Raw genomic sequence first — 11,624 nt, 5'->3', positions numbered from 1 at the left:
TACAACCACTTTAATCCTTTTTGTATACAGTTTTATAATCTATTTTATGTAAATATTTTTTGAACTTTTCTCCTTTTCAAAAACTTATATTTAAAAATGCCTACTGAAAATCAAAATCAAACCTCTCACCCTCTCCCCTCTGAGCCCTTGCTAACTATAATTTTCCTTTCATATCTGGGCCTAAATCGGCAAACCACCTTCTCCATATAATCTCAAACTTCTCTGTACAATCTCGATGTAAAAACCCATTTTTCTCTTTTCCCAGACTTTCCCTCATTTGTATTCTCCACTCCTCCACTGTTGGCGCATGTACTGAAATCCATTTTTGAGCTATTAACTTTACGCGCCTGGAACAATATTGTAATAAAATCACCACTCGAGATCCCGACTTGTTCCATCATATTTAGCAAGCACAAACCTGGATCTAGTGGCAACGCCATTCCTAGTCCGATTACCCCCCCCCCCCCCCCGCCAATATCAATGAAGTTTGGGACATTTTCATAACATATGAATGAGGTTCTCTGGCTCGCCCTTACATCAAGAACAGAGAGGGGAGTCCCTACGTTTTTTTGGGGGTTTTTTTTGTGAGCGGTTTTATTTGTTGGCATCTGTATCTGGATTGTATGTAGAGTTTTTTGTAATGTACTGTATTTTTTTTTGAGTATGTAAAAATCAATAAAAAAAAGTTATTGGTTTAAAAAAAAAAAGAAAACATTTACCCCCTTCCTGCCCAGGTTCATTTTTCAGCGCTGTCACACTTTGAATGACAATTGCGCGGTCATGCAACACTGTACAAATATGGATTTTCTATCATTGTTTTCACATAAATAGCACTTTCTATTGACGGTATTTAATCACCTCTGGGTTTTTTTTGTTTTTTTTTGCTAAACAAACGGAAAAAGCCCCAAATTTTTTTTTAAAAAAGATTTTCATAGTTTGTTAGAAAATTTTGCAAACGGGTTATTTTTCTCCGTTGCAAAAATAGGTGAAAACAAATGTAGTGATAATCTTTTCTTTCACAGTAGCGCAATGAAAGTGATATACATGAACATAAAAATAGGAATATTTCAAAATAAAGTCCATATTCAAAAAAATGGGGGGGGGGGGGGGGGGGGGGTGAGTGTCAGACATTTTTTCACCCCCCCTCCCCCCCCCCCCCCCCCACACATTTTTTTGAATATGGACTTTATTTTGAAATATTCTTATTTTTATGTTCATGTATATCACTTTCATTGTGCTACTGTGAAAGAGTAGATTGTCACTACATTTGTTTTCACCTATTTTGCCATATTATTTTATTTTTAAGTAGAAGCACTTTTATTATATATTTCCTATTAGCACAGTGCTCGATTGATTATTTAAATTTTTCTCTTTTACTGATGTGCGCTGATGAGGCAGAACAGAGGGGCACTGATAGGCTGCACTGATGGGCACCGATGAGATGGCACTGATGGGCACTAATAGGCTGCACTAATGAGGCACCACTGATGGGCACTGATAGGCTGCACTGATGGGCACCAATGAGGTGGCACTGATGGGCACTAATAGGCTGCACCGATGGGCACTGATGAGGCAGCACTGGTGGACATTGATGAGGCGTCACTGTTGAGGAGGCACGGATATTTTGCACTGATAGGTGGCACTGATTGGCACTGGTAGGAGGCACTGGTGGGCACTGGGGAGACTGCACTGATAAGCAGGACACTGATAAGCAATGCCCTTGTTCTGCCAAAATGAGTAGCCTGGCAGAATGTGCAACCCGCGTCCCTTCCTGCGACGTGTAATCAGCTGTATTGCCAAACCACGCAACATGTCATACATGCCTTCAGTGTTCGACATCGGTGGACAGAGTAATTTTCCTGACAAAATGCTTGACTGACTACTGCGCTTGGGGGGGGGGGGGGGGGGGGGGGGCAGAAATCAACTAACGTTTACAAAATTTACGTTGCTAAGAATACCAACCAAACAAAGTAACAGATTGCTAATTTTGTCAGACAACCACCACCTTGTAGATTTCAATATACTATATTTAAGTAGATAAGCTCACTCAATTTCTGAAATAAGTTCGCAAATTCCAAACGGGGTTTGGTGTAGCAAGATGTCCACTGCCCCGTCTTCTTACTGTAGGTGTGGTGAGGTCGAGTGAAAGGTGTACCAAGATGGGCGCAGCAACGTAAATTTCGTAAGTAGTTGATTTCTGCCATGCGCATGCGCAGTAGGCGGTCGAGCATTTTGTCAGGCAAATTCCTCTGTGCGCCAACGTCAGCCACTGAAGCATGTAGGATGTGTTGCGCATGTGCAGTGAGCACAGTTTGGCTGTACAGTTGATTCCACGTCACAGGAAATGACACGGGTTGCACAGCACCAGTGTAGATCAGATGTCCTCAACCTTCTTATGTCTGCCCAACCATTAGTACTCACCCCCACCCCTTATCATTACTTAAATTAACAAGACCAGACTTAAAATGGAGTACAAATGGCCATAGCAGCCTTTTATTACAAAAACAACTTAATAAATTAACATTGTTTTCAAATCAACATCTGAAAACAAAACTAACAGTCCTCGGGCCTGTTGGTCTTTGACGGCAACCTCAAAGTGCGCTATGGACCCTAGATGTATTGAAAAAATACACAAAGGCAAAATCCCAAAACGCAGTGGAGTGTAAAGTGATTAAAGTTAGGAAAAAAAGGAAAAAGAAAACTATGGAAAATTATAACTGCAAAATATCAAATGAATACCCTAGTGGTATTCCGCCGGACTATGGTGATAGTCCGTGGGATTTATGAAACGAACGGACTTGCCCACACACGGAGAAAAGTGCGTTCATTTTGAACGTGGCTCCAGGTAGACGGGACTAGCGAAGGAAATCAATGTCACCGCCTCCATTGGCGAGATTGACACGTCGCTGGCCCCGTCACCTGGTATGGATTTAAAGGGGAACCCCTATGGCGAAAAAACGGTGTGGGGTCCTCCCCCAAGTCCATAGCAGACGCTTATCCGAGCATGCAGCCTGGCCAGTCAAGAAAGGGGGTGGGGACGAGTGAGCGCCCCCCCCCCCTGAGCCTACCAGGCCACGTGCCCTGAACATGGGGATGCTTTGGGAAAGGAGGGCCCTGCGGCCCCCCACCCCAAAGCACCTTTTCCCCATGTTGATGAGGACAAGTGCCTCTTCCCAAAAAACCCTGGCCATTGGTTGTCGGGGTCTGCGGCGGAGGGCTTATCGGAATCTGGAAGCCCCCTTTAATAAGGGGGCCCCCAGATTCCGGCCCCCAACCCTATGTGAATGAGTATGGGGTACGATGTACCCCTACCCATTCACCTGGTGAAAAAAGTGTAAATAAAAAAACACAACACAAGTTTTTAAAACAATTTATTAGACAGCTCCGGTGGCCTTCTTCCGTCTTGATGGGTCTTCTCGCCGGACTCCTCCGCTATCTTCTGCTCTTTTACTAGAGGAGGAGCCCGGCTTTCTTATTCATCATCGCCGCCGCCGTCCGGGGGTCTTCTTCCCACTTTGGGGTCTGCCGCCGCCTTCTCTTCTTCTTCCTTGCGATGTTGACATGATGCTCTCTCTGGCCGCAATGGCGGGGACGCGTTGTGCGGCGACTTATAGGGACAGGGGGCGGGGTCACTGGGTGATGTCACATGGTGACCCGCCCCTTATGATGTCACAGTCCCAGAGGACTCATCATCAATGGTGGCTAATCTTTTTATGGTTTTCAGTGGACTGAAATCCAATCATCAATGGTGGGTAAACTTTTCATGGCTTTCAATGGACTGAATTCCAAACACTAATGGTGGATCAACATTTCCATTAAAGGGGGTGGTGATAGGTGGAACCTCCTGCCAGTCAAGACCTACCTTATTTCATGCTGTGTCAGCAAGCACAGCTTCAAGGCCACCGCAATGTGTATGGGGCTGTCTGGCAGCCATTGCCTGGTTTTGAAAGGCATCTGAGGCGAGTTAACAAACATGCCTTAACCTCCTGTTTTTGCTGCATGACAGCGCCCACATGAAAGGTGCCCTGATCATTTAGGTGCCCTACTCTGCACTCGCACCAGCTCCTGAGCATTCTTGACTAGGGTACAAAAGAAAATTTGACCACCACTCAACCGACCACTTATAATAAATTGACTGGAAACGACACCGACTGGAGTTTAAATGGCTATAGCAGCCTTTTATTAACCAAATACAAATAACATATTAAACATATGAACATATGAACATACAGACAGCATTCAGGAGCCCCAAGGTCCTTGTGACATGCACTACAAGTACCTGTGTAACCATTTTTAGGCCTCCAGCCGCAGAAACATAGACAAACCAACATCGCAGGTACCACCAGCCAGAATAATGGGAGCTGTATCTGAGCTGGGTCTCTACAAATGAACCTTTTTTGCCCCTAATCATAACACATCCATGGACCTCTTGCCCCGCCAGCCACTATGACAGAAGTGCCCCAGCCCAGTGAACTGCAAAATACAAAACAACAGTAAAAAATCCCTTAACCTTAAGGAGGGAGGAGGGTGGGAAGATCAGATTCTGTTAGCCTTCAGCCCGTTCCTGACCCCTTGGTCCATAGATCTCGCTGGATGCAAGATTATTAACTGTAAGTTTCTGCATTCATTTTAATAAAATAGTTGTTTATACTACACCATGAGGTGTTTTATTGCTTTTTCTATGTGCGAGCCGATTGATCACCTGACGGAGTGATGGGGATTTCATGGAGGCCAATGTTGATCTATTGCCTGTTATTCTCTATAATGCATCCGTTGGTGGAGTGTACTCATTTCCCTGGATTAAGCACCAGAGCAATATTCCTATCACTGGATTGCAAATGAACTGTTAGCACTGTCACTTAGAACTGTGCTCTTTTGACACATCTTTGCACTGGACTATTATTTACCACATTTTTTGTGGTCACTTTTAATTACTATTTGCCACTTTATTTGTGTTGCACTTTTTTTTCACTGGATCTTGGTTTATTTATTTATTTATTTATTTTTGATGGTGGTCACCTATGATAGACATTTTTCATTAGGCATATTGTTATAATGTTTGTATAGATTTGTACACATTTTTTGTGAGCGCTTTATTATTTATATATTTTGAAGCAGATCTAGCACCATTTCATACAGTTTGAATACTACTATTTATGTATGTGGAATGGCAGCTTTATCTTTTGAACGTTAGCCACTATTTATACACACTTGTGCCATAGCATCTCTTTATTATTCATTTTTCAAATACAGAGTAGCGTACTAGTTCATATGCTTTATCTTCAAAGAGATTAACAATTCTTCCAAAAGAGGGCCAATCCTTCCAAAAGAGGGCAAATCCTTCCAAACAAGGGCCAATCCTTCCAAAAGAAGGCAAATCCTTCCAAACAAGGGTCGATCCTTCCAAAAAGAGGGCAAATCCTTCCAAACAAGGGCCAATCCTTCCAAAAGAAGGCAAATCCTTCCAAACAAGGGTCAATCCTTCCAAAAGAGGGCAAATCCTTCCAAACAAGGGCCAATCCTTCCAAAAGAAGGCAAAACCTTCCAAACAAGGGCCAATCCTTCCAAAAGAAGGCAAATCCTTCCAAACAAGGGTCGATCCTTCCAAAAGAGGGCAAATCCTTCCAAACAAGGGCCAATCCTTCCAAAAGAGGGCAAATCCTTCCAAACAAGGGTCATTTTTAAAAGAAGGGCAGTTGGGGGTCGTGGTCCGGTGATTACAATCTACCTGTAGCTAGTTGTCTGGTTTCTGCTAAACATTTATTTATTCTGTGAAGTCGTTATTTCAGTTCTCTCCACTGGTTTCTGTTCCTTCAGCCACTGTGCTACAGAGAGCTAGGTTTTTTCTGTCACTCTTTGCCTGTCGCTGACAAAACAATGCTCGAAGAAGAGACTCTGCTGATTATATTGGCAGCTTTGCAAGGTGAGGAGAGATATTGTATGCAATGTCCATCTGTCTGATGATTGAACATTCGAAAAATGATTTGTGGGCCACCTTACTGAGGATGAGATACTGTAGGCAATGGTGAAGACTAGGGTGGGTCATCATACTGGGGATGAGGGAGGTGGTAGCGAAGACTATGGTGGGCCACCCTTCTGGGGCTGAGGTAGGTGATGGCGAAGACTATGGTGGGCCATCATACTGGGGGATGAGGTGGGTGAAGGTGAAGACTATGGTGGGCCATCATACTGGGGATGAGGGAGGTTATGGCAAAGACAATGGTGGGCCATCATACTGGGGATGAGATAGGTGATGGCAAAGACAATGGTGGGCCATCATACTAGGGGACAAGGTAGATTATGGTGAAGGCTATGGTGGGTTATCATACTAGGGTACAAGGTAGATTATGGTGAAGGCTATGGTGGGTTATCATACTAGGGCATAAGGAAGGGCAGAGAGGATAAGAGGGGGATGATGGCAAAGACTATGGTGGGTGTACTATTAAATGGAAGGAGACAATATTCAATAATACTCAACTACTGAGGATAATACTTTCATAATGCATTCATTCAGCAACAAATGCAGGAAGACAACAAATCTTAGTTGGGCTTTATAAACTGAAGTTTAAAATACTCAGTATAACACACTGTTTAAAATAAAGCAAAACCTCCACCCAAAGCTAAGTGTGGACACATAATTCAATACAGGACACTATGGGGAGCATCGTTTTAAAGAAGCGCAGGTGACTTATTAAACATTCACTGGTGGTGGATCATTGCCTCTCATTTTAAACATATGTGCCAGGAAGATTTAGGACAGTGAATGTTTGGTGAACGTCGGATTGACTGCTTTATAAATATACCTCAAATTTCCTTTAGGTAATCTCTATATCATTACATTTACTGATATGACAGAAAGAGCCTCTCACATGATTTACATTGTAGGTAAGTGTGGGGGGTGCCATGTCACCACATAATCCGGACCCTGTCCTCTGTACTGAGTGCCAGTATTCCCTCTACAGCAGCTGTAATTAATTGTAGATAGTTATTTAGTGGCAGAACCATGTCCACTGGTGCATGAGACAAAGGGAGATGGAGTTCACACTGGATGAATTTGTCCATTCTTTATGAAAACCTTTAGTAAAGTGAAGAAGAAAAGATGTTCCTATTCATCTATATTTCTTTCTATCTATCGATCTATCTACGGTATCTATCTATTAGGATTCCTATCACAGACAATCCACGTATCGCAGATTCCAATACTATGGGCCATAGAGGGCAGTTCAGTCACCATACCATGTGACTACAATATCAGTGGTGACAAGAACACTACGATGGGATCCTACAAGTGGTACAGAGATATGATAAAATCTGGGTTGGAGGTCACGGAAAATAATCGCAATTACTCCCAGGAGGCTCTCCGCAGCAGATACCAATCAATTTATTGGCCAACGATCAGCCACCATTGTTCTGTACAATGTGGAAGTGGAAGACTCTGGGATGTATTACTGTGAAGTCACTCTTCAGTTCAGCCATGCAGTGATGGGATATGGAAATGGAACATTTCTCAATGTGACAGGTGAGATCTGTAAATACGTTTGTGATAGTATAAGTGGGATTGTTTGATAATTAAACATCACTAAAAGCAATTAAAGGTGGCACTAGCAGGCAGGATCATTTTAAATTAACTGCATTGTGCCTGCCATGAAAACTCGACACCGGACCAGACCTCAACATCAGGCCAACCCTAAACCCCAAAACAGACCTCAACACCAGACCAGACCCAAATAGCAGATCAGACCTCAAGACCAGACTAGACACCGACAGCAGTTCAGACCTCAACACCAGACCAGACCTCAACACTAGACCAGACCTCAACACCAGATAAGGCCTCAACACCAGATAAGACCTCAACACCAGATAAGACCTCAACACCAGACCAGACCTCAACACCAGACCAGACCTCAACATCAGACCAGATCCCAAGGCTAGATCAGACCTCAACACCAGACCAGACCTCAACACCAGACCAGACCTCAACATCAGACCAGACCTCAACACCAGATAAGGCCTCAACACCAGATAAGACCTCAACACCAGATAAGACCTCAACACCAGACCAGACCTCAACACCAGACCAGACCTCAACATCAGACCAGATCCCAAGACTAGATCAGACCTCAACACCAGACCAGACCTCAACACCAGACCAGACCTCAACATCAGATCAGACCTCAACACCAGACCAGATCCCAAGACTAGATCAGACCTCAACACCAGATCTCAACACCAGACCAGACATCAACCCAGACCAGACTTTAAGACCAGACTAGACCTCAACACCAGACCACACATCAAACCAATCACGCTGTGAGATCATAGTGGCTCAGACATGGGACTTTCCAACTGTGTGATATCCAGAGACAAGACAAGCCTGTCAACCCTGGCAACTGGATCATTTTTACAACCGATGCCAATCGAATGCAGAATAAAGGCCAATTGGGGGAATCAATGGTGGGGAAGGATCTGGGTGTTTTGGTGGATCATAAGCTTAATGATAGCATGCAGTGCCAAGCTGCAGTTTCCAAAGTGAGCAAAGTCCTTTCTTGTATTAAGAGAGGTATGGACTCCAGAGAGAGAGCAATATCGTGTTGCTCCTGTAAAAATCATTAGTAAGGCCTCATCTGGAATATGCAGTTCAGTTTTGGGCACCAGTTCACAAAAAGCAACACCAGCAATAGGGCGCTATTTCACCCCCTAATACCAAAGATGCATTGTTTACTCCCAATGATGCCAGGATAATTTTTACTCCTGAGTAAAGGCCAATGGGTGTGTTAGGAGTGGAATACAGAGGGTTTACTTGTAGTAGTTTATTGAATAAAGGCCATTGGGTGTGCTGGGGTGAGATATAGAGTTAAGACCAATTGGTTTACTTCTGGTAGTGTATACAGTAGATTAAGGGCCAATGGGTGTGCTGGGGGCAGGATATAGATGAATGGCCAATGGGTGTGCTGGGGGTGGAATATAGAGTAAAGAGCAATGGGTTTACTTGTGGCAGTATATAGAGTAAAGGCCAATGGGTGTGCTGGGGACAAGATATAGATTAAAGGGGAATGAGGGTGCTGGGGGAGGAATATAGAGTAAAGACAAATAGGTGTACTTGTGGCAGTATATAGAGTAAATAAACATGGTAGTTAGGAGGAGGCATTTAGACGAATGGCCAATAGATAGTCTGGAGGTGGAATATAGAGGAAAACATGTATGTGCTTGGGAATGGATATAGAAGAAAGACCAGTTGGTGTGCTGGGGGCCAGAAATACATTATAGACCAGGCTATTGTAAGGTATAATGGGGGTGCAGAGCAAAATTTTGAAACCGAACCTCAATGTCTGATGAACTCATTGTATAGAAGATATTATGGCTTATAAGTGACCTTTATTCCAGACATAGAGTATGTATATTTACATGTCTTCTATACTGTTTCTGTGTCACCCTCAGCCTCCAGCTCTGGACCTCCCTCCTACCTTGTCCTGAATATTATAAGATTGATTCTGGGGGTTCTGGTGTTCCTGGCCGCCCTGTCTGCCTGCTTGTTCCAGCCGAGGTGAGTAGAATTTTCTACTGTGCTCCCCTTACAGCGGGGGGTTGGCAAGCTGTTGATCGCGATCTACCTGTTGATCTCAGGAAGCCGACGGGTGGATCAGGAACAGGTTCTTCCCAGGTCATTACAGTGGGGGGGGGGGGGGGGGGGGGCAGAGGACACTGCTTTGGGGGGGCAGAGGACATTACTGTGTGGGGGGGTGGCAGAGGACACTGCTATGGGGAGAGGCAGAGGGCACTACAGTGGGGTGGGAGCAGAAGACACTGCTTTGGGGGGAGAGGACATTACTGTGGGGGGATGGTAGAGGACAATGCTATAGGGGAGTTAGAGGGCTCTACGGTGGGGGGAAGGTGGGGGGAGGACACTGTTTTGGGGGGGAGCAGGACACTAGCATGAGGAGGCAGAAGACACTGCTATATGGGGGGCAGAGAACATTACCATGGGGGGGTAGAGGAAACTACTGTGTGGGGGGGCAGAGGACACTACTTTGTTGGGGGAAGAGGGCACTGCTGTGGGGGGCAGAGGACACTACCATGTGGGGGAGGCAGAGGACACTACCATGTGGGGGGGGGCAGGGGTCACTGCTGTGTAGAGGGGCAGAGGACACTACTGTGCAGGGGGGCAGAAGATACTACTGTGGGTTGGTAGAGGACACTACCATGTTGTGGGGGCAGAGGACACTATTGCGTGGGGGGCTGAGGGCACTACCATGTGGGGGGGGGGAAGCTGAGGACACTACCATGGGGGGGGGTGATTTGAAGCGAGGCAGAAGAAACTACTTTGACACATTATGGGGGTTATTTACGAAAGGCAAATCCACTTTGCACTGCAAGTGCACTTGGAAGTGCAGTCGCTCTAAATCTAAGGGGTAGATCTGAAATGAGTGGAAGCTCTGCTGATTTTATAATCTAATCTTGTGCAAGCTAAAATGGTGTTTTTTAATTTCCTTGCATGACCCCCTCGGATCTACAGTGACTTTACTTCCAAGTGCACTTACAGTGCAAAGTGGATTTTCCTTTAGTAAATAACCCCCTATGTGTTCTTCATGCCTTCTTTTTTTTGGGGGGTTTGATTTAGATTTTTTAAAAGGGGTGATGATGATACCCCCCCCCCCAAATTGTTGATTTCCTCCATGTTGTTGAGGTGGACCTCAACCTCTGAAAGGTTGCCCACCCCTGCTCTACAGAATATCCCTCCATGAGGGTCATTGTTTTGTCTCTTCTTTCTGCAGGTGTTTTCTCTGAGAGGAAGACATGATATCCATCCTTGGTCACTCCCTGCCATGTCTTATCATCTGTTGTAGAAGATCAGATAGGTCTTTCCCAGAAAACCCATGGATGTTCCCTCCTAGTTGTATTTCTACCTGGCATAAGTGTGTTCACAGCATATGAAGTACCACACTGATGATGATCCGCTCACATGTCTATAGAGTTTAGAGGATCTGCTGACACAGCTCTCTAAGGTCTCCTCATATCCTCCCAGGTCTCCCCCCATCCATTTGATGTATGTCTGAAAATAAATGTAGCATTGTAAAACAACTCGCTATGAAAAGTCATCTTATTTACCTCTATTATTTAGATTTGTCACCAACTGTCCTGTCGTGTCCTGGGATTAACTTCTACCATTAGTCACGTTATCAGGTCACCTCCTCTCCCATTGACCTCCTATGCCCCCCTTGGGGTGGTTCACACATTACACATCCTGTTTGGGTGAAGGTCTAACACAACCTCTCAACCTTTTTGCCCTAGAAGAACTCTTGAAATAATTTTCATGTCTTTGGGCATTCTTCCAAAAATGAATTCATCCGGGCTCAGTGGGAAGAATGCCCCTTACATTGATCATCATTAGAAAGAATTAACTCCTTAAAGTTTTGGTAAGAATGCCACAGACAGCTAAATGTTCATTGGTGTCATAGCAATGGTTCGGCCATGTGGTATTGGCTCTGGAACCATGGAGGCACCAAAATTTGGGAGGTCAATAAACCATAGTTCAAGGAACCTCTACAAATATATGACCAAGGTACCCCAGATGTATTCCAACCATTTTGTATAGCTATATGCTGCACCACCATCCTGTTACCCCA

General features: G+C 44.6%; 1 long non-coding RNA gene across 1 annotated transcript; it reads left to right on the top strand.

The window, feature by feature from the left end:
• Positions 1 to 5,810: 5,810 nt before the first annotated feature.
• Positions 5,811 to 11,079, top strand: LOC143926949 (uncharacterized). Its single transcript, XR_013262161.1, has 4 exons — positions 5,811 to 5,923; positions 7,162 to 7,519; positions 9,439 to 9,544; positions 10,773 to 11,079. It is a non-coding gene; the product is annotated as an uncharacterized LOC143926949 (long non-coding RNA).
• Positions 11,080 to 11,624: the final 545 nt, after the last annotated feature.

The sequence above is a fragment of the Lithobates pipiens genome, unplaced genomic scaffold (assembly GCF_037356315.1).
Source record: "Lithobates pipiens isolate NorthernLeopardFrog02 unplaced genomic scaffold, aLitPip1_a1.2 Scaffold_23, whole genome shotgun sequence".
NCBI classification, from domain to species: Eukaryota; Metazoa; Chordata; class Amphibia; order Anura; family Ranidae; genus Lithobates; species Lithobates pipiens.
Note: the sequence above shows the minus strand (reverse complement) of the source record. Positions and strands in the feature narration are given on the sequence as shown.